Source organism: Copadichromis virginalis, linkage group LG23 (genome assembly GCF_057382275.1).
Source record: "Copadichromis virginalis isolate Kocher_CV1m ecotype Utaka linkage group LG23, C_Virginalis_male_GT1.1, whole genome shotgun sequence".
NCBI classification, from domain to species: Eukaryota; Metazoa; Chordata; class Actinopteri; order Cichliformes; family Cichlidae; genus Copadichromis; species Copadichromis virginalis.
Genome location: NC_140639.1, coordinates 36288724 through 36309458, shown reverse-complemented (window position 1 = coordinate 36309458; position 20735 = coordinate 36288724). Strand labels below are relative to the sequence as shown.

The 20735-nt window shown below is 39.5% G+C and overlaps 1 long non-coding RNA gene across 1 annotated transcript; it reads left to right on the top strand.

Annotated features, from left to right (window-relative positions):
• The first annotated feature begins 10991 nt into the window (after positions 1–10991).
• Positions 10992–16546, top strand: LOC146681502 (uncharacterized). Its single transcript, XR_014918221.1, has 3 exons — positions 10992–11252; positions 12899–16248; positions 16334–16546. It is a non-coding gene; the product is annotated as an uncharacterized LOC146681502 (long non-coding RNA).
• The last annotated feature ends 4189 nt before the right edge of the window (positions 16547–20735 follow it).

Here is a 20735-nt window from a genome sequence, read left to right as displayed (position 1 = left end):
TGAGCCACGATCACCCTAAATAGCAACAATAATAATAATGATTTGAAGTGAAAAAAGTTTATACGAATCATTTTATATATTTTTCCATTTGAATTTAACAGTTCAATCTTTCAAATAACAGACAAATATTTGTGAAATTATGATACATTTGTGAATGTATTTTAACAATCTAAATATGCATATGTACAGACAAATACATTTAAAAAACAAGAAAATTATGTTTTATTACATTTACACGGATTTTACGTTAATTTACATTTGAAATGTAAAATTACAGTCTATATATGTGAATTTAATGATATTCTAGAAGAACAGTACAAAACTGTAAAATACTTTTATATTACTTTTTCTTTTTTTTTTTTTACAGTGTATTGATGTCTTTTATGCAGCTTCTCAGCACCATGTCGAACCACATGCCCAAGTTTTTTACCTTGTCCCTGCAATTTATGACATGGTCATCAATTTTCAAGATGACATTTTGGGACAAGTGCTGAAATTTTTGTGGTCCAATGACCATCAACTCTGTCTTATCAGTATTTAGGAGCAAGAAATTATCCGATAACCAGCCCCTAATTGCAGATAGACAAGATTCTATTTTAGAGACTTCAGCACAATTTCCAATGGTTAGAGGAACATAAAGCTGCAGATCATCAGAGTTACAATGAAAGGTTACATTAAAAGAACTTAAAAGAACACCAAGAGGCAGCAGATACATAGAAAACAGCAAGGGTCCAAGTACAGAGCCCTGAGGGACCCCATGCCTCACTGCACAGGTCTCAGAGAGATCATTTTTAAAACTAACATTCTAAAACTAACTAACAAACTAACTAAAAATGTACCCTGTTTCTGAATAAATATTATTGTAAGTGTTTATGAGTAGTTAAAGTTACAGCATTGAGTTTTTGACTATTACCTAAAATATTACATTAAAATAGCAATGTACCAAAAAGAAAGGGAAAGGCACACTGTGGGTTGAAAACTGCTGCAAAAATCTTTACAATGATGCAGTCTCAAATTGCTTTCCATAACCTTCCCAGCAAACATGTGCTCTTTGGGCCCATTGAGGCAATGTGGACAGATCCACATGGCGCAGGATGGGCAGCCTACAACAAGCCCCACTAGGGTAAAATGGCTTAAATGTAGGACACAGATGGGCCCCAGTGGGCTACCGAACTCAAATACTGCCAAATGAGTTTGTCTTATAAAATAGAATGTGGCCTGATAACTTCTAGGATATTTAAAAGTAGAATGTGAGACAGAGCCTTCGGGTTTCAGGACCTTCTTCTGTGGAAACAGCTCCCAGTTTGGAACTGGGAGATAGACACCCTCTCTACTTTTAAGATTAGGCTTAAAACAGTGTTTCTTTTGTCTTGTCTTCCTCCCATCACCCCAGCTGGTTGGAGCACATAGCTGCCCCTCCCTGAGCCTGGTTCTGCCAAACATTTCTTCCCTTTAAAACGAAGTTTTGATTGATGGGTAATTCCTTCTCACTATTTCCAAGTGCTTGTTCATGAGGGATCATCTGATTGTTGGGGTTTTCTATCTATTATTATAGTATCTTTACCTTACAATATAAAGTACCCTGAGATGACTGTTGTTGTGATTAGGTGCTATATAAATGATACTGAATAGAAATTGAATTGAACTTTAACTTCCTGAGTTCTTCTGCAGTATATTAGTGTATATGTAAGATGCAGTTTCACTTCCTTTTACTGATCTTTTGATTCTTTGATTGTAAAAATCTTCTATGGTGTAATCGCAGTATTATAAATATTGTGTCAGCGAAGACACCTGTGTGTCAATGGGCAACTGACGGTCAACTGTGGGGATGTGTGGGCCTTATCCTTATCCCATGTGGGCCCCAAGTAGGTTTGCTCACACATGGCCAACAACAGTTTTGCCCTTTGGGGCCCCCGTATGGGTTTTCTATGGCAAACTGACTAGGGGTATAAGTTATCATTCATATTCTACTCAATTCTGCATATGAGAATTCACAGGCAACCAAAGGAAATTATTCCAACGCAGACCAACAAATGGAGACATACATAAAATGCAGTACCTGTACCTGCATTAATACGGCACTGCAATAAAGACAAAAATATTTTCACTGCCTCTGTTTAAGTGTAAGATGGTTGAGATGAGTAATAATTTGCTGGGTATTATTTGTGTTAATCAGCTTGATATGAATTCAGAATACTGTATGATACATAATTAGAAACTTATTGGGTAGCTCTGAAATATTAGACGTTACTTACTGTTTGTGTTTTATTTTTCCTCTCCATGCAAGTGTGTAATGGAGACATTATTCAGGCATCCCTATGATAGTACGTTAGCATTGCTTTGCATGGGATTTATGTTTTATTTTGCATACCAGCATTTATTAGTGTTATTTAAAGCACAGCAATGAGTTGATCTTTTGTTGTTTTCCTAACTTTTAAAAAGAGGGTGGACAAAGTGATCCGCCCAGCATGTGGAATGGAAACATTCTGCATGCTGTGGCGGCAGAATTGTTGGCCACCCCCAACAAATTTGTTTTTGAGTCTCCAAAAACTAGCTGAGGTCCGTTATGTTTTATTTTTCCAAAAATGACACCCCACATGGAATTTCGTTGTCTAAAACTATCTCTTCTCATGCGTACCCTCTGACGCAGAGAAAGAGCTGCAAGAGCACATTGGCAATCCATTGATCAGGCACATGATTAAAAACCGATATGTTTTGAGAAAACATAAACAAGGACCAAACAATAGAATCAACACAATGTGGAGCAAGCATTTTTCCACTCCAGGTAAAGCAGATGCAGTTGCATTCTGTTTCTAAATTAAAGTGGAAAAAATTAAAAACTCACTAATTTTTTGACAAAAAGATACACTAGATGTAATCTTTTCCAACCCATGATAACTTTTTGCAATGTCCCGTAAATAACTATTGACATATCTGCATTTTAATTTAGTTTTGAAAAGAAGACAAAGCGAAGAGAAACAAGATGGAAAAAGCAAAGAGAAATAAAGATCTGGCAGGAATCCATTCATTCAGGAAAGCAGGACCACAGAGTTTACTTCCAGGGGGAACAGATAAAAGACTATCTTTGAATGCAGTTAATGACTTTTCTCACCTGAAGTGTTGACAAGTGTTCCGTGAGTACACTTCTTACCAGATGGGAACATTGACTTGACTGCCCAAATCCACCCCAAGCCTAGTTTTCCTTCCTTCTTTTTCCGCAGAAATGGAAGCTCCTTTCTTTTTTCAAAAGCATCTGCTTCTTTCTTATCTGTACATTGATATGCTGACATTCTCAAACTTTACATCCATGTCTGCTGTGAGTTTAAGGTGGAAGGTTCAGAGCCTGAGAGATGCTTTCTTGTTTGGCGTGTTGTAATGTAAAATCTCTTAAAGAGTTTGTTGAAGAAAAACTGTCGGCGGCTGTGCTATTAACAGGTGTTCACACTGCCTTCCAGCTCTGCCTGTCTATAGAGCCAGAGGGAGCTTTAACCTCAGTGCCATCATATAGGGTAAACAAATGTGGACCCTAAACACAGTGGGAATCTGCTCTTCAGAGTCAAATGGAACACAATGCAAATTCTCCACATTAACTGGGGATACTTTTAGATTTCTGGATTCAAACACAGGATATGTGAAAGTTTCTAACAATACAGATGTTTTATGTAAGGAAATAAAAACAAGAAACATGACAAAAAAGCAGAGATGCCCTACATGTCTGTCAGAAACTCTTTCGTGGGAGATAAATCCGTATTCATGAGTCTGACTCTTGCCAGTTACACTGTTTTATCTAGGAAGGATTTGCTGAGCCTAAATGTTCGCTTTGGAAAATAATTTCCCTTCTCCTGCAGTTGCTTATCACCTCCTAAATTTAAGTGGTTTCAGTTAATTGCTACTTTGTCGGCATCTGTACAGCACTGTGATGTTATTTCAGTATACTGTCACAAATTAAAAAGGAGTATTGTCCATTTGTCCTTCATATAGAGTACTTTGGAAATCAGGTTGTATAGATGAAAATAGTTAACGACACTGCCATTAAGGGATATTTGGGTTTTATGCAGATACAGTGTCAGTAAAAAGAGATATTTTTCCAGCTAACTGATATATGTTTGAACCACTGATTTCTGCATTCACAAAAATAGCCCCTGACCATGTGCCCGTCTTTCTTTATAAGAGAGATCGTCTTACTAGGCAGCAGCTCTATCTGTTCTATTTTCAAAGCAAGAACCAAAGCTGCACATTGAAGAAAGTGCTTTGAACTTACTTACTTTTAATTGTATGTTTTTAGGATATTGTAAAAGGGGAAAAAATGCTGCATACCTCAGTCCATCTGTCTCAAATGTAATATGAATTCATGGAATGATACCTGGAGTTTATTAATTCAGAGCCACAGAGACAGCTGAATAATGAAATTTAATGAAAATTTTAGATGGACTAAAAGTCAGAGTGCTTCTGTCATTAATTTTAAAAGCACACATACCATCAGGCTTCACACAGTAATGATAAATTCCTCCACTGGACCTCATGGTATATGGTAACTGTGCCCAATACTGAGAAGAAAGGCTTGTTTCTTATTTGATGGAATTCAAGGTCTTATTATGGGAATTGATTTTCCTGACAATGTGCATATCTAAAAAAAGACTTAACTTTAAATTCAAATGAAGGACTATAGGAAAATGATTTGTCTTGTGAGGGTGACTGATGAAAAAAATGTTGTATTTCTCGCTTGCACTTTTTCTAGATTTAAAAAAAATTTTAAAAAGAAAAGTGCAAAACCTACGTTAACTCAGGGATTACTGTTGCCTCACTTTATTATGTTATGTGGAAGATTCAAAATGAAGACGCAATTTGAGAGGCATGCATATGACTATTGCAAAATAGGATCCGTGACTTCTAATGATACCTTTTACAGATCCTTTTTACACAAAATTTAAGTCGCTCTAATTTTCTGGGAAACTGTGCAGCTGAAGTAAAGCATACATTCAGGTAAAAACCTATCCAACCCCTCCCCCAGACAGTCCTTTACACTTTCCTCTGCAGTGTCTAACTATGATAATAATAATAATAAAAGAGATCAAGTCCAAAATAATGTGTGTATTATCTGAATATTACTAACTACCAGATGAAGGTAAAATCTGATTAACTGTCTTTTATGGAAGCCAGCAGGAAGCCACCAATATTTATATAAAGTAAAAGCAAACAGCAGCAGAACAGGTGAAGGTGAAGACAGAAGTTAGCTAAAGTCTGACAGTTTCCTACAAACCATTGTCTAAATTGTTGTGGAACTGAGAAATAACAAAGTTTCTCCTGACACTTTGTGTAGGTATTTCAGGGTTTGACACCTTAAAGAAATGACTTTTCAAAGCAATTTCTTCAAAGGCAACATTTTACAGTCTTCTCGTGACCCTTCTTTTTTATGCTATCAAATATTCTCTCATGTAAAGATATGTTTGTCACGCTATAACTAGATGAATTAGCGCCAGCCCAATGTCTCATTTCACTGTCAATGCACTAAAACTTAATTTCAGATCATAACAATGAATGGGAGCCGTTTAATTTTTCCAGCTGCATACTCCAGTTAATTTTTTGAGTAGAACGATACTCTCAAAGGAACAGCCTTCAGCATTGTATCTTAAATGAATCTATTCAAAAGAATCCGCATTCTCTACATAGCACATCTTTACAATTAATTGGTTTATCCGCTTCTTTTCACGTATGCTCAACTAACTTCTGAGATAAGTTGTACATGAGGAAGTGTGCACAAAAACTATTCACAAAGTGTTTATAATTTTCTGCTTGAAGGCCCTCGATACATTTACTGTTGTGGTTGATTTTTTTTCCCCTGCTGTTTTACAAAGAATTGGAAAAAAATAAGATGAAATAAAAAAGTCATTGTCAGACTCTATCTATTAGCACCATCCTCTCTCTACCTGTCTTTATTTCCTGTCTCTTTTTGTCACATTGCTGCTTATAACGCATTGAAACTGTACAATAGGTTCACTGTTGACCAAAAAAAGATGCTGGTAGGAGAATAAATCCAGTCAGATCCCTGTGGTTTACTCATCCTACCTCACGTCCTGTGGACTTGTGACTATACCTCTGGCCCAGCGTGGGCCGCACTCAACCAAGCATGGTGTTATTGGACCAGCCATGGAAACCCTCTGTACTCTGACCCCAGAGGAGATTGGATCCTTGGTAGCAGAGAACCTTAGCGGCTGCCTCTGTGGCTTCGCAGTGTGACTCCATACAGCGGGATAATGTGTTAGTTGTAGAAATGTAAGACCCCGGGATAAATCAGGAGTCAGTACAGGATAGACGGGATCATCCCCTTTACTTTGTCAACTTTTTCAGTTCAAGTTCTTATGTTGTTCTTATGTTTTAAAGCTCTTTCAGTATTATTCCCCAAAGTTTTTCATATTTTTCCTGTGACTGCATGGATTTCCTCCTAGTATTCCTGCTTCCTCTCATAGTCCAAAGACACGCATGCCAGATTTTTAAACTCATTTTAAACTGACCAGGTGTGGATCCAAAGGTAGGTAAATGCATAGAATAAAGTGCTGTAAGGATATATGTGTAAAGGTAAATACAGCTTTAAGAGTAAAATGCTTTGAGTGGTCAGTAAGATCAGTTAAGCTCTATATAAACAGCAGCCCATTCCATCATATCTATCCTACTTAGCAGTAATATGTGTGGATTCTGGAGCTTTATATTAGTGAAGCTTCATTGTTGTTAAAAATATAGATTGAATGTGGGCACTATAGTCTACTCTTATTTTCTCCCACAACACTGTCTTGCTGCTTTTATGATTCAATAATGCACTACATGTGGCTGAAAATAGTCCATACCAAGCAAGTTTTAGTCATGCCAGAGAAATACTAGAATCAGTTATTGGTTCAATCTGTTGAAGGCCCTGAAAAGAACCCCAAATTTCCCCTGATGCAAAAAAGTGTCTGTGTGTGCGGGTTTAATTGTGATAAATTAATAGTTGTTGATGTTTGAGTGTGTTTGTAAATGTGTCTTGTAGTACAAATTGCTTTGATGGCCAGTAAATATTTTAAAAAGCCGCTACAGTGTATACATGTACGGAAAAATGATATTAGGCCCATGTCTTTATAATATTTTATTGTTTGCTATCCTTTTTCTGCATTTGCCTCCACATAATAATTTAAACATCCATTTAAGTGCTTTCCTGAATTTTTTTGTCCTTTCCTCAGGACTAAATTATGACTAAATAACTAACAGCACCTATTACTTACTAGATTGTGAAGTTTATTAATGGCCGTTTTTAGGTTTATGTTTTATTTACTTGTATCGTCCACCGCTTAATGATTTTACAATGTATAATGCTCTTACATATTAAATGCACCAATCTGTATTTAAAATAAAAATAAAATACAAGCCCCAAACCTAAAGTTTAATTACCTGTTTGAAGGGATAATTTTATTCCAGGTGAATATCTTCTTCAATATTCTTCACTACGTTTTAATGTGGCAGTCAGTGAAGCAACATTACAAGTTTGGGCTTGTAGTCCTGATGATGTTTGAAATGCACACAAAGCCCTATTCTGTTGAAAACAAACACAGACACGCACAGACACACACACACACACACACACAACATTATCCCATCAATTTAGTGTACATTTGGCAACAAAAAGGTGTCCCTATATTTTTTGAGTGGGTATACTGCTCAGCCATTTGAAGGTGTTTGTCTATGGAGTGTCAAAGCTGTCAAATGATGTTGTCACATAAACATGTCACGGCGAGATCCAATATCTAGCCCCCGTCCTTTGGCTGACAGAACGACGTCTTTCCTGTTAAAGTCTCTTCTTGCCTGCACAGTATGACTCTTCATAAACAAACAAACAGAGACAAAAGACAGCCCAAATCTTGCATGTCGAAATCCGACTCTTTGAAAGCCAAAAAGAAGGAATGGATGCAACAACCAGCAGCTGTCTTTCACTTAACTACCCACAGCTTTTGAATAGCATTAGAATACATGAGGACTTCTAGACAGCGAGGTGTACTCCCCTGGTTCCTAATGTATGACTATTTCATATGGACTGGAGAGGGAGCGAGGGAGGAACTGTCTGTGGGGGTGATTGACACAGGCCCACATTAGGAGCAGCTTTTGGAAATAGGTCCGTGGAGACTTGGCGTATTGGGTCTGCTGAAGGAACGGTGTCTCCGTGAGGAGCGGTGCCTTCTTAACCCCACTCATTGGTATGCCGATGCGCGGGTAGCGAGCAGCGCTCCACACGGCAGAGCCTTCCAGACTGCTGCTGCAGCCCCCAATTCAACACGCCGATACGCAGACACAACCCCACTGAGGACCCGTGACGATATGCAGCGTGGAATACTGAATCAAAATAGGCTCCAATTAATAATCATATAGTTAGTTCATTTTTAGGCTCCCCGTGCGCTCACCGCGGCCTGCAGGAGATCTCATCCTTCCAGAAGTTTCGGCAGGCAAAAGTTTGGCTTCAATTTCACAACGCTCCGCAGCATCCACACGCAAGCACACGAGGCGTCAAACATGTCAAGCTTCAAGTTGGTGCAAATAAGAAGGCACAGGCCCTCCCATCCCTCCCACATGTGACAAAACACAGGCAAAATAAAATGTTTAAATTTGGTTTTAGATCTCACTTCGGGCCTCTAGAATGAGAGGAATAACATGTCAGCATTGAGACATACTCTGCTGTCAGGTAAGAAGACAGAATATCACTTTACCCTATTGTGACTTTGAACTATATGACAGTAAGCAGACAGATTGTTTTTGTCACAGAACTAAGTGACCTTGAACCCAGCTGTTCTCTTTTCAAACTCTTCCTCCGTACATCTAAAAATATTCCCATCACAAGCAAACTGATGGAATTTACGAGACCTAATGTCATTGCAAAGAAATATTACCACAAACATACAGTACATATTTTTGTCTTTATCATTCGAAGGGAGTTATCATTTAGCAAGCTTCGAGGTCCAAGGTGAGACAGGAATATTTGAGTACGCCTAATGAAAGGCAATATAAAAGGTGCCTCTTGTGTTGTTTGAAATCAGCTTGTTTTGTTTTTTGGCTATGTTACATGTGCTGGCACTAATTATACAAGCTAGGTAGTCCTCGCACATTCAAAAAAGAAAATTCGACCATTTTTGACATGTTCATTTAAAGTTACTAATCATATGTAAATATGCAAAGCAGGTCCCGATGGGATTTCTTTGATATGCAAATTGAAAGTGCAAACAAAGGTGGGGGAGATGAAGAGGATTTTTTTTAATAATATGAAGAAAAAAAAAAACCTCTGAGATGGTATTGTCATGATGTTCTGCTGGAAAAGAAAAATGTGAGATACCACCACTCATGGCATTTTGTTAGCGCATTTTTTTCAAACATGATAGTGCCATGCGCTGGAATGCCACCGCCAAATTTCTGCCTTTAATATCAAAGGCAGGGTCCGATATGAATCTAGTCTTGTTTGCTATTCGCTTATATTGGAACATGTAAGCGGGCATGACAGTGTAGCCTCTATCATAACAGCAACTTACATGCACAGTTATCTGTTTGATGGGATGTAAAGGGAAGGTCAGTGTTTCCATAATTCACTCCAGAACCATAAATCACAGTATAAGATCTCCTTTGCCCGTGCAGTTGTCGTGTGCTGTTCGCTAAATGCAGAAAATGACCAATTCACCGCTGTATAATATGGCACTTATGGGCACAGGTGGAGGTTTTAAAAGACTTTGTTTTCCCCTTTCCCTCGCTTACTCTGCCGAGCTGTACATTCAGATTAATCGTTAAATTCTCGCTGCTCGTGAATCTAATCATTATTTTATGCATGTTAGCACACTGTTAACTGTCCAGTGCTCTGACAGTAAGCTAACAAACGTTCCTATGTGGTCAGCAATGGGAAGCAATGGAGGGAAACTGACTTTTATTGACACGAGGCTGTCAGAATGGAGACACCACCACTGTTCATTTCCAATTTCAGTCCACAGATTGGAATCCGCTGCTGGGCTCTCCAGTGTCTCAAGCACCATTTTCTGAGCCTATGGTGTGGAAAACATGATTTAATTCCTGTTCAATGCTTTTCATCAGATTCTCCATCTCTCCAAATCGTCTTTGTGTGGCATCATATTGAAGGAGTAATTGTGCATCACTGTGGATGGTGGAGTGCAACGTCCTCTGGTAAAGCCAAGGGAAAAAAAAGTGATGAGGGAAGCTGTTGCTTGATGTTGCAGTACTGTTACTGATCATTTCTTGCCAGTGAGAAAGCTGTTTACAATATTGTGGTAATGTTCTCTTTCAGTGAAAGTGACTCAGTAACGGCAGTCACAGCAGTGAAAACAACTGCAACTAATGAAAAGTGACTGTAAACCAATGAGCAGGTGCGTGATCGATATTTTAATTACATGTTTGTGGAACGCACTGCAGTGCTGCTCCCTCACCAATAACATGTTGATTCATGCAGAAGTGGGATATGTGGCCTTTCATTGTGTTTCACTGAGTTTCTGTTTCTTGCCTTGAAGAAGGGCTAGTTTTTGTCACATGACCTATGGTTCAAACCACAAAACAGAAATATGTGGTGTGTCACTGTATCATTAAATAATTTTAAAAACTAATTAAAAATATTTTTACTACTTACTCATTATTAAAACTACCATAGTTTTCGGGTCATAAGCCGCTACTTTTTTCCCACACTGTGAACACTGCGGCTTATACTGATGTGCGGCCAGTGTTGGGGAGTGACGGAATACATGTACCGCCGTTACGTATTTAAAATACAAAATATGAGGTGGTAAAAAGGTGGTATTTAGAATACAGTTACTTTGTTGAAATAAATGGATTACACGGCGGTGCTTTCCTGTTTCATATCGTGGCGGGTCAGGACTGTTTCGGTTTTGTTTGACAGCTGTTTAACGCTGCTGCCTGGAACAACAGAACGTTCTGTTGTTCCAGGCAGCAGCGTTACGGTTGCCATGGTTACAGGGTGACGCTCACGCCTTTTTGTTGTTGTTGTTGTGCTAAGCTAATAGGCAGAATGCTACAGGTATAGCTCTAAAGAATGTAGCATCATGGGCAGTGTAGTCCGTGCTGCAGGGAGAATGGACTGCTATACTCGTTATGTGTCTGTGAGCGCGAGGAGGGAGAAAAAGGCGATTGGAAAAGTACGAGTTGTCATTGAGCAAAAACGGGAGCTGGGAGCATGTAAATATAATAATAACCACTGCAGTCAAGAAGAGAGCCTGACAAGCCCAGTTGTAAGTACGCTATTAAGACTCGACTGTACGCTTGTGTTTGTGTTTTCCTCCGAAACAATAAGTTCCGTTGGAGCAGCCTTTCAACGCCTCTCTCTGTCTCTCGCAAGTAAAGTTGACCCAGACAACAAAGTAAAGCTATTTTTCGGCTACGAGCCGACAGGGACCCCGCCGTATTAGTCAGAGGTCCCTTTACTACGGGTTCGGAGCCGCGGACCTTCAGTAACAGTAATAAATCACAGCAATAGTACATTCACATAGTTGTAAAAAGCATGATAACATATTAAGTAATCCAAAGTATTCAGAATACGTTACTCTCATCGAGTAACATAACGGAATATGTTACAGAATACATTTTGGGGCATGTTTCTGTATTCTGTAATGGAATACATTTTAAAAGTAACCTTCCCAACACTGCGTGCAGCTAATGCATTTTTTTTCATGCGGCCAAAAACATTTTGCCTGGTACCAGTAGACCAATAAAATTGATAAGTAGCATATATACGGTATATATTTTTACCGGTTGTTAAGAGACGTTGTAATATTGTTTGTGCACTGTTCCGTAAAAAACCATGAGCAATGTAATTTGTGTGTTACCGATACGTACGTATACTTAAAGGTAACCGTGTTACAGACGCTGTTCGAGGGGGGGAAAAAGCATTTGCAGTATGTATTTTTGTATGTTACCATAAAGTTTATGTTACCTTACGGATTAAATTAAACGTTAAAAATCCTCACGTGTAATATTTCTGTGTAAATATCTCATATTACGAGTGAAACGCATTCGGCTTTAAATCCAGTGCGGCCTGTACAAGTACAAAATTGATTCTCTTTCTAAAATAAGCGCATGCGGCTTTTAATCAGATGTGCTCTGTAGTCCGGGAATTACGGTAATCCGTTACATTGTACATTATATTTGTGTTACCTGACTCATCAGAGCTTCCTATAAGGCACAAACTCTAAAACTTTTACATCCACTTACTCCACCCTCTGCCGTTAACTTATAATAATACAAAACAAAAGTGTGTACATTTTTAACAGACATGAACTAATAGCCCAAGTGACTGATTGTTGGTAATCAAAATTCTCAATTTGTACAATGAAAACAGGTAGATTAAAACACCATTCCACTCCAAGCAGAGACCACCTGATTCAGGAGTGTAAGCTTAGGCTGTAGGGTCACATAGGCTGAGAGTCCGGTTGACGACCTCCTGGTAACCTCGGGTGTAGAGACAAATGTGGAATCACCAGTGTTGGTTAAGTTACTTGAAAATAGTGATTAGTTACTAATTACTGATTACGTCTCTAAGAAAGTAATCCTGTTACTTAATTAATTTTGTCACGACCTGTGGGATCGGCAAGGCGCTGATCATAATCTCCAAACTCCTGGCTCTCCTTTTCTATCTCTCTCTCTCCCTCTCTCCCCCTCTCTCCTGTTTTGCTGGGGTGGAACTCATGGTGGGTTCATGCCCTCGGCCCACGCCTTCCTAGATTGGGAACACTTCGGCCTCATCAGACCAGCTGGTATTTTAGAGGGAGGAGGTCAGCTGTTCAACGCTGGATTGTTGTGAAGACTCTAGTCAGTACACGTCGAGCCCAAGTTTTCGTGCCTCCGTCTCAGAAAGTTAACGTGTGTCTCTGTGTTCTAGATTCCCCGGACCCGTCCCCGTGTTTCCCCGTGTGGAGTGTGGAAGGAGAGAGAGAGGTTGGAGTGAGCACGTGTGTGATTCCCCTGTTTTCCCTGGAGCCCTGGAACCCTGCCTCTCACATCTTGTATATAGCACTATCCTCGCACTGTCCTCTCTGTTAAAACGCAACTCCGGAGTCCTGCAAGTGGATCCTCAGAGCAACCCGTGACAATAACAATCCAGCCATACCATGGATCGAGCAGACTCGGCTCAGCAATCCGCCCCCTCTCCTAAAGCCTTGTTGGAGCGACACGAGCAGATGCTACAACACATTAACCATCAGTTGCTCGCACTCACTCAGGCTCTCGCTCAGCACAGACCTCTGCCAGGTCCCACTATGCCTCCCCCGTCTGCTCCTTCACAGCCGCCAACCCCGGAACCCTCCACGCTACCAACCCCCGCTTCCGCAGAACCTCCAGAACAAGCTCTACCGTCACCGGAGCCATTTGCTGGTGAGTCCACAAGTGTGCTGGTTTCCTAACACAGATTACGTTGCAGTTTAGGCAACTGCGGCGGACATATGAAAGTGATGGAGCAAAGATGGCCTTTTCTGTACAGTTACTCCGCGGTCAAGCCTTAAACTGGGCTCAAGCAGTGTTGTGAACCGACCCGGAGATTGCCTATGCTGATTTTCTCTCAAAGTTTAAAAGTGTTTTTGAAAGGGGCACCGGAACAGAGGCAGCGGGCCACCGTTTGCTGAACTTAAAACAAGGAAGACGGTGTATGGCGGACTTCTCTGTGGAGTTTTGGACACTGAAGATCTTGTAAATAAACCGTCTCTGTTAAAACATAACTCCGGAGTCCGGAGACAGATTTGTTATTTTCAAAAGTAATTAGTTACTTTATTACTTTGTTACTTTTTAAAACATGATACACAACCTGAATAAGTAAAGCACATTGCATCAAGCAAAAATTGAATTATATGCAACAGTCTCTGACTGGAAGAAATATGTTTAACATGTAAACCTATTTTCTGCATATTCCAGCATATACATACATATACATACACTCACTCTTTCAAATAGTAAAACACAGCAAACAAGAAATAAAATCAAAGATTCAGCAACACTGAGTCCTGTCGCTCTTAAATCTATTTTCACCTGTTTAGCAGGAGTGGGGGTTTGTCCGGTGCCGCAGCGGTCATATCAGTGGGGGAATGTGGGGGTTTCTCTGTGAATTTCACATTCCCGTGGCAGTGTGCTCGGTACTTGGTTAGATTTGAAGTTTAATTTTTCGCTGTAGAAAGACGTTTTCTTCCCACGCAGAGTGTACAGCAGACACTAATGTTTTTGTCACTTTTTACAGAATCAAACCCAAAGTAATGTGAGTACTTCCAAGCTTTAAATGCTACATGTTCATACTCTCTCCCACACTCCATATTATCCATTGTTGATCTACACAAGTCTGTTGCTGTCACTGACATCACACGTTCTTACGTCATTGTCACGAGACACTCTCACAAACAAAATCATGACAGTTTAGTAATGCAGTAACACAGCTTACTTACGGGAAAGTAACAGTAATCTAATTACTTTTCTTGCAATAGTAATCCCTTACTTTGCTCATTACTTGAAAACGTAATCAGATTACAGTAACGGGTTATTGCCCATTTCTGATAATCACAAACTGACCTGCATGGAAGATGCTGACCTGTCTGCAAACACCCGCCTTTTACTCTCTGACCTGCGTGAAACACAGAAAACTCAGACACAAACCAGAAATAGGGAAAGTTTGGCTTCAATGCTGCAACCAGTTTTGGGTATATTGCATTGTGAAGTAATGCTTTAGTATTACTACATTTTTCGTTTTTAACATTTTTCAGTAATGCACTAATATAATGCTTTACTGTGCTAAATTCACTAATTATAATACAGTTGATTAAGTAATCTACTGCATTAATTTTAAGGAAAGTAATGTAATGTAACCAAAACATTTAAAAAAGGACATTTCAAAAATTTTATTTTCCCAATTAAATCTGTCTGTCAATATGAACTCCCTGAAACAGCTGAAACAGAATTTCAGCCACCAATATTTTTTTTTCTTTTGTGTACAATGCTGTCTTTTTAACATTAAACCAACTTGCAGGCCTGGCAGAAAAACAAGCTATTGTGAAAGTTTCCAAACCTGCAATTCTTCCGATGGCCACTAGAGACTGCCTCCAAACAGTGAGCCAATCCCCACAGTGAGCTGTCTTAAAATGTTCACTCAATATGCAGCAAAACCAAACAGCCTAGAGTTAATAAAATAAACCTGAATTCTTCCTTTCAACTACTTCAACTTTCTTGAACCTCTGTCGACTCACTGACATAGATCATATATTGTCCTTGTCTATTTCTTTGTTTCTCTTCTCTTTTTCCTCATCTACTGCCATAAAGTTGGACTACATGGCATGCCACTTTGAGCCTGGCTTTGTCAGATGTGTCTTCCTGTTAAAAGGGAGTTTTTTTCTTCCCCTGTTGCCAATTGCTTGATTACAGGGGATCATACAATTGTTGAGTCTTCATAAAGTGGCTTGAGACAACTGTTGTTTTCAAGTTGCACATGCAAGTAAATACAGCTGTACTGAATGTAAGCAAGCCAGTCAAGAACCCTTACACAAACACAGAGACACAACAACATCTAAACAAATTTTTTCAGTTGAAGATATTAATGGTTTCTTATTCTGGTATTAATTAAATGTTTAGATTTTTCACATCTCTCTCTCTCTCATACACACACAGGGTTGTGGTGTTATTTATTTTATTTATTAGAGATGGTTAGTTTACATGTATTAGTCAGCTGGAGTGGGAGTTCGCTACATAAATTGAGTCCGACTTGGCACATAAGGAGCAATCAGGCAAAACAACACGAAAACAGTCTGTGACTGTTAAGGACACAGACAAAGAAGGTTTGGTGAAGAACATCTAGATTATGTACACACAGAAAGAGAAGAGGCAGAGTTAGTGCTCATTATGTGGCGATGTCACGGACCCGGCTCTGGAGGACTCGGGGGTCCGTGACCAGTTTTGACTGTTGTTATTGTTGTTAGTATTATTATTATTTGGTGATGTGTGTTTTCTCCACAATGCTGTGTTAGTCTGTGTCCCACTCGTATGTATAGGCAGGGTGTGGGTGTATACGTGTGTACGTCTGCGGGTGTGGCTGGAGGATGGAGCACAGCCACCTGCAGGCCTGATAGGTGTGGCCCTGCGAAGGACTGGCCACACCTGAAGTTCCTGCCACACCTGTTGGTGATCAGGGCTCGTCGGGGGAGCTACTTAGGAGAGTGTTGGAGCTCCCACCGGCGCGGGATCATTGAGTTATCGTACCAAGTTAGTGTGTCAGCATATGTCTGTGTTGTTCGTATATGCCCGCCGAGGGTTAGTGTTGACGGCTGCCTCTATGGTTTCCCTGCAGGAGGAAGAGTGGTCCAGAAAGGCAGCATGCACGGGGTGTGCGGAAACACAACAGCGGGGAGCACGAGCACAGACGTCGGAGGGAAGCACGCCCACGGGGTTCAAGGGAGCAACGGGGAGTTATTGTGTTTACAGTTTTTCACTGTGAATAAAGAGCACTGTTTGCATCGCAGAGTCTGCGTTTTGGGTCCTCCTTTCCCCACATCCCCACGGTCTGCCAGCCAGACCGTGACAGGCGAGAGCAATAAAAGTGACGCAAAACACAAAACAAAAGAGTAAACCATGGAAATGATCCTGGAGCAAGAACAAAACATATCTTAACAATTTTAATGGTTCCTCCAATGGACACATTACATGTTACTGGCTTTACTTGCTTATATAAATATCCCTTGGGTTGTCCAAACTGCAAGTACAGGAAATAGAAAAGGTGATGGAGCATTGTTGTGGAACGTAATGACATCCCTACATCTTTTTTTTAAAAACTGTAATTAGTCATCATAATGTAATAAGTTTGTATGATTGCTTACACTTACTGTCAAAAGGAACCAGTTCAGTTATAAAACACTCTGAAATGCTCATGGTCCTGTCAGGGGAAGTTCATCCGTCTTGTCTCAAAAGATGGTTTTTTAAAGACAATCTGTAAACTAAACTCAACATTTTGCTTTTCTGCTCTCAGAGGAACCTCGTGACATTTTATAAAAATTTCAGAAACAAGCTGGCCAATATCCTGTTTCAAAGATTAAGGATGAAAAATATCTTGCTTGTCCCATTTACAATACTTAAATAATGATTGTTAATGTATGATATAGCCTAACAATAGCTATTTTACAGAATAATCTTTAACTGAGCCTGGCCCAGGCCTCCAGTTTGTAGTCATAAAGACATAAAGGCTTAATTTTATTATTTTACAAAAATGGTCAACACAACTTAGGGTTAGCTTCGTAGCCAAAAAAGTGTCGACCGTGATGAATAAACCCTTGCAGACGAAAAACAGTCATTATTTAGCAGGTAATGCATTTAAAAATTGGCTGAAAATATCTTCTTTTTTTTTTTTTTTAAAAAACAACAAAACAAAAACATTGCTCACTTATTAATATCTCAGTTTTTTGGCGAAGTGGTAGAATTCCACAAAAATGTATCATCATTGCTTTAGGACTAGAATATTTATCACATAGAGAGTATTATAGAGAGTAATATATACATCAAATGTGTGTTTTGTTAGTAGGTGACAGACTATTGTGGCAGGGCCAGTGCTGAAGTATGGAAGAAAAAATAGAGAGGGATTTATTATCCTGTATTGAAGTTCACCCCAAAAGAGCTAGCATTTCACAGGAGCTGCATGCTGACCTTTCCAACAGCCAAAAATGTCATTGAAGGTTTAAGGCAAAGAAATCCAGTCGTATTTAACCAAGCCTTCAAAATCTTTGACATTTCTTCTGATGTTGCCACAGGATGGCACCCTGAAGACTGAGAGCTGGCCTTCTCATAGAGAGCTATAGCTTTTTACACATACAGACTTCACATGGAAGCAGCCCTTGTGCAAACACCAGTCTCCGCTATGAAAAGAGGGGATTTAGAGATATGCCATTGCAGCTGATGGAAGATAAGATTTTTTTAAAGCCTCTTTTTGTCTTTGTATTGTCTAACATGAATGGGTTACTAATTAGGAAAGACACACAGGGTCATGTCCCAATAGGTACTGATTATTTTAGGAAGATCAAGATACTTTTCAGCTGCTACTGTGACAAATTACTTCATTCTCAAACGCACACATGCACACAAACATATATATATATATATATATATATATATATATATAGAGAGAGAGAGAGAGAGAGAGAGAGAGAGAGAGAGAGAGAGATACCATATACTGCATATACTTTTAATTCTGTTTACTTCTTAATTTTTTCTTCTCTGGTTTTGGAGTATGTGTGTGTCGAGACCCAACCCACACGCACAGACACACACATCAGTGAACACTCCACTGTATCAGTATGGTGTCAGTCTGCATCTTCCCTGCCACTCACTAAATTGGAGAGAAAGCTGCTCTGCGCTCAGGCAGAACTAAACTAGGAAGTGCTAAAGCTGGAGGCAGAGACAAGGGAAATGTATGGTGGGGGGAGAAAAGAAGGGGCAGGGTGGTGAAAGAGAGAACACAGGGGTGGAAGTGATGGCAGCAGTGGTGGTGGTTGGGAAGGTTGTGGTGGGGGGTGGGGGGGTTACACTCTCAACACTACTGGATACTACCACGGTGGTCCTTCACTGATTCACATTCCCTTAATCCCAGTTGGCAACCTCTTGGACAGGCACACTTGATCCAAACGCACACACACACAAACAAATGCACACCCATACAAACACACTCGCCACCCCCATGCTGCTCGAACTCACTCACTCATAGAAAATGGACACAATGGTGTGGATGGGTTCAGCTTTAGATGAGGCAGAGGCGCAGATTGAAGTCTTTACACTTGTGTAGTCATCTCAGAGGATTGACATCACCTCCAGGAAAGAGGCTGAGCTATTGCAAGAATCAGAGGTACTGAAGAGCTTACCCTCTATAAGAGCGCACAGAGGATATTGGTTGAATCACAGTGGGCAGGATTTTGAAAAACAATTATGTGCATTTCTGTGGTCTTTGTATTTTAATCAACATAATATTAATTAACTGATCTTTGGATATCTGTTATACTCTCGTGTCATTAGCCATTTCTGAGCCTAAATCAGAAATTTAGGCTCCATTCCACTCCCCATTAATTGCAAAGCAAACCCAGGTAAAGTCTTAATCCGGTGATGACATGACGAATCCTACTTCCGGGCATAAAGTAGTCTGCGTTTAATATGGCTTTTGTGTTGTTAACATGTTTAATGTTTTGTATTTTCTTCCATTTAATCTCAAAAAGCTCCTAAAACCAGAGGTGTGGACTCGAGTCACATGACTTGGACTCGAGTCAGACTCGAGTCATTAATTTTATGACTTTAGACTTGACTTGAAAAAATGTTCTAAGACTTGTGACTTGACTTGGACTTTTACACCAATGACTTGGGACTTGAATTGGACTTGAACCGGTTTACTTGAAAAGACTTGATATTTTACCCCAAATATAAAATTTAACATGCATATTATATAGAGATTGAAAATGTGACGTCATTCACGGGTAGAACCGCAAAGGATTCTGGGAACTCGTGGCAAGCGGTACTAGCGCACGCAGGCTTTCAATTAAAATCAGTTATACAGCGATAAAAAGAAACACAAAAATGTCAAGGAGCTGTTGTATCATTAACTGCAATAGCCGGTCGCATGACAGCCACGGGAAGCCGACGGGTAAAGAGATCGGTTGTTATCGGATTACGTCGTTGAAGAGAAATTGTTCAAGCCATGTTTCCAAAGTAACAAAGACGCGACGGATGGCCTTGATTGTAGCCATTCAAAGATCAAATATAACGTCCCAGAACACTCCAGCTCACAGGTTAGTCTGCTCCAAGCATTTACACGAAGGTCAGTGTTTTTTAGTACTTAATACGTCATTTTCATTACATAATTGGTGATATAGGTTACAAGCAAGTCTGGCGCTGAACAGAAATTGTCGCGCTATGCTCCTTTGTTTATTGTGCATAAATAGTGAATTGTCCTGACACAATATTGCGTTTCGCTTCTGTTATTATGGTACATTGACAAAAACATATACTTTTATTCACAGGATAAAACAGGGTTTTTGTATCACTAATTGCCCAGTACGATTACAGCATACAATATTGTTGTCACTGCTACATTTCTGTGATGGGTACCAGAAATTATTTCCACTACTAATTAATTACCCTTGAGCTCTAAGGTCCTATTAATAAACGGTTAAGGAATGTGTATTTATGACGACAATTTGTGAGACTGGTAAACTTATGATACGTACGATGGTCTTTCGTTCTACACGGTGCATTTCAAGGTCCTGTACCCATCCGTCGGTAAACTGTACCTGGGCTTGTTGCAGTGACCTGAAGTTACTAAACTTCATGAGTGTATGCACTCACTCCAAGAACCGTATGATTATAAATATGCATATAAATATGCTACAATGAGATAGCTGACTTCATCTAACTAGCAAATGTTGTCTAGGCTACGTTGGTGATACAGTTTTTTTTTAATGTGTATGATATTTTTGTCATGCGATTTTAAAGCTGGTCCTACAACCGCATCCAAGAATAACATGCAGCTTATCTCAGAACTGTCGGTGAAAATTATTCTTGGAGCTAGGTTTAATTGAGCTGCATTTTAAAGAGGTGCAATTTCACAATTTGTGTATATTTTGTCATGTGTTGAGAAAAACACAGATTTTAAAATTACATGGTCTAATATTTACATTTAGCATATAACTGCAACATTATTTTTTCGTTTTTTTTTTTTTTAA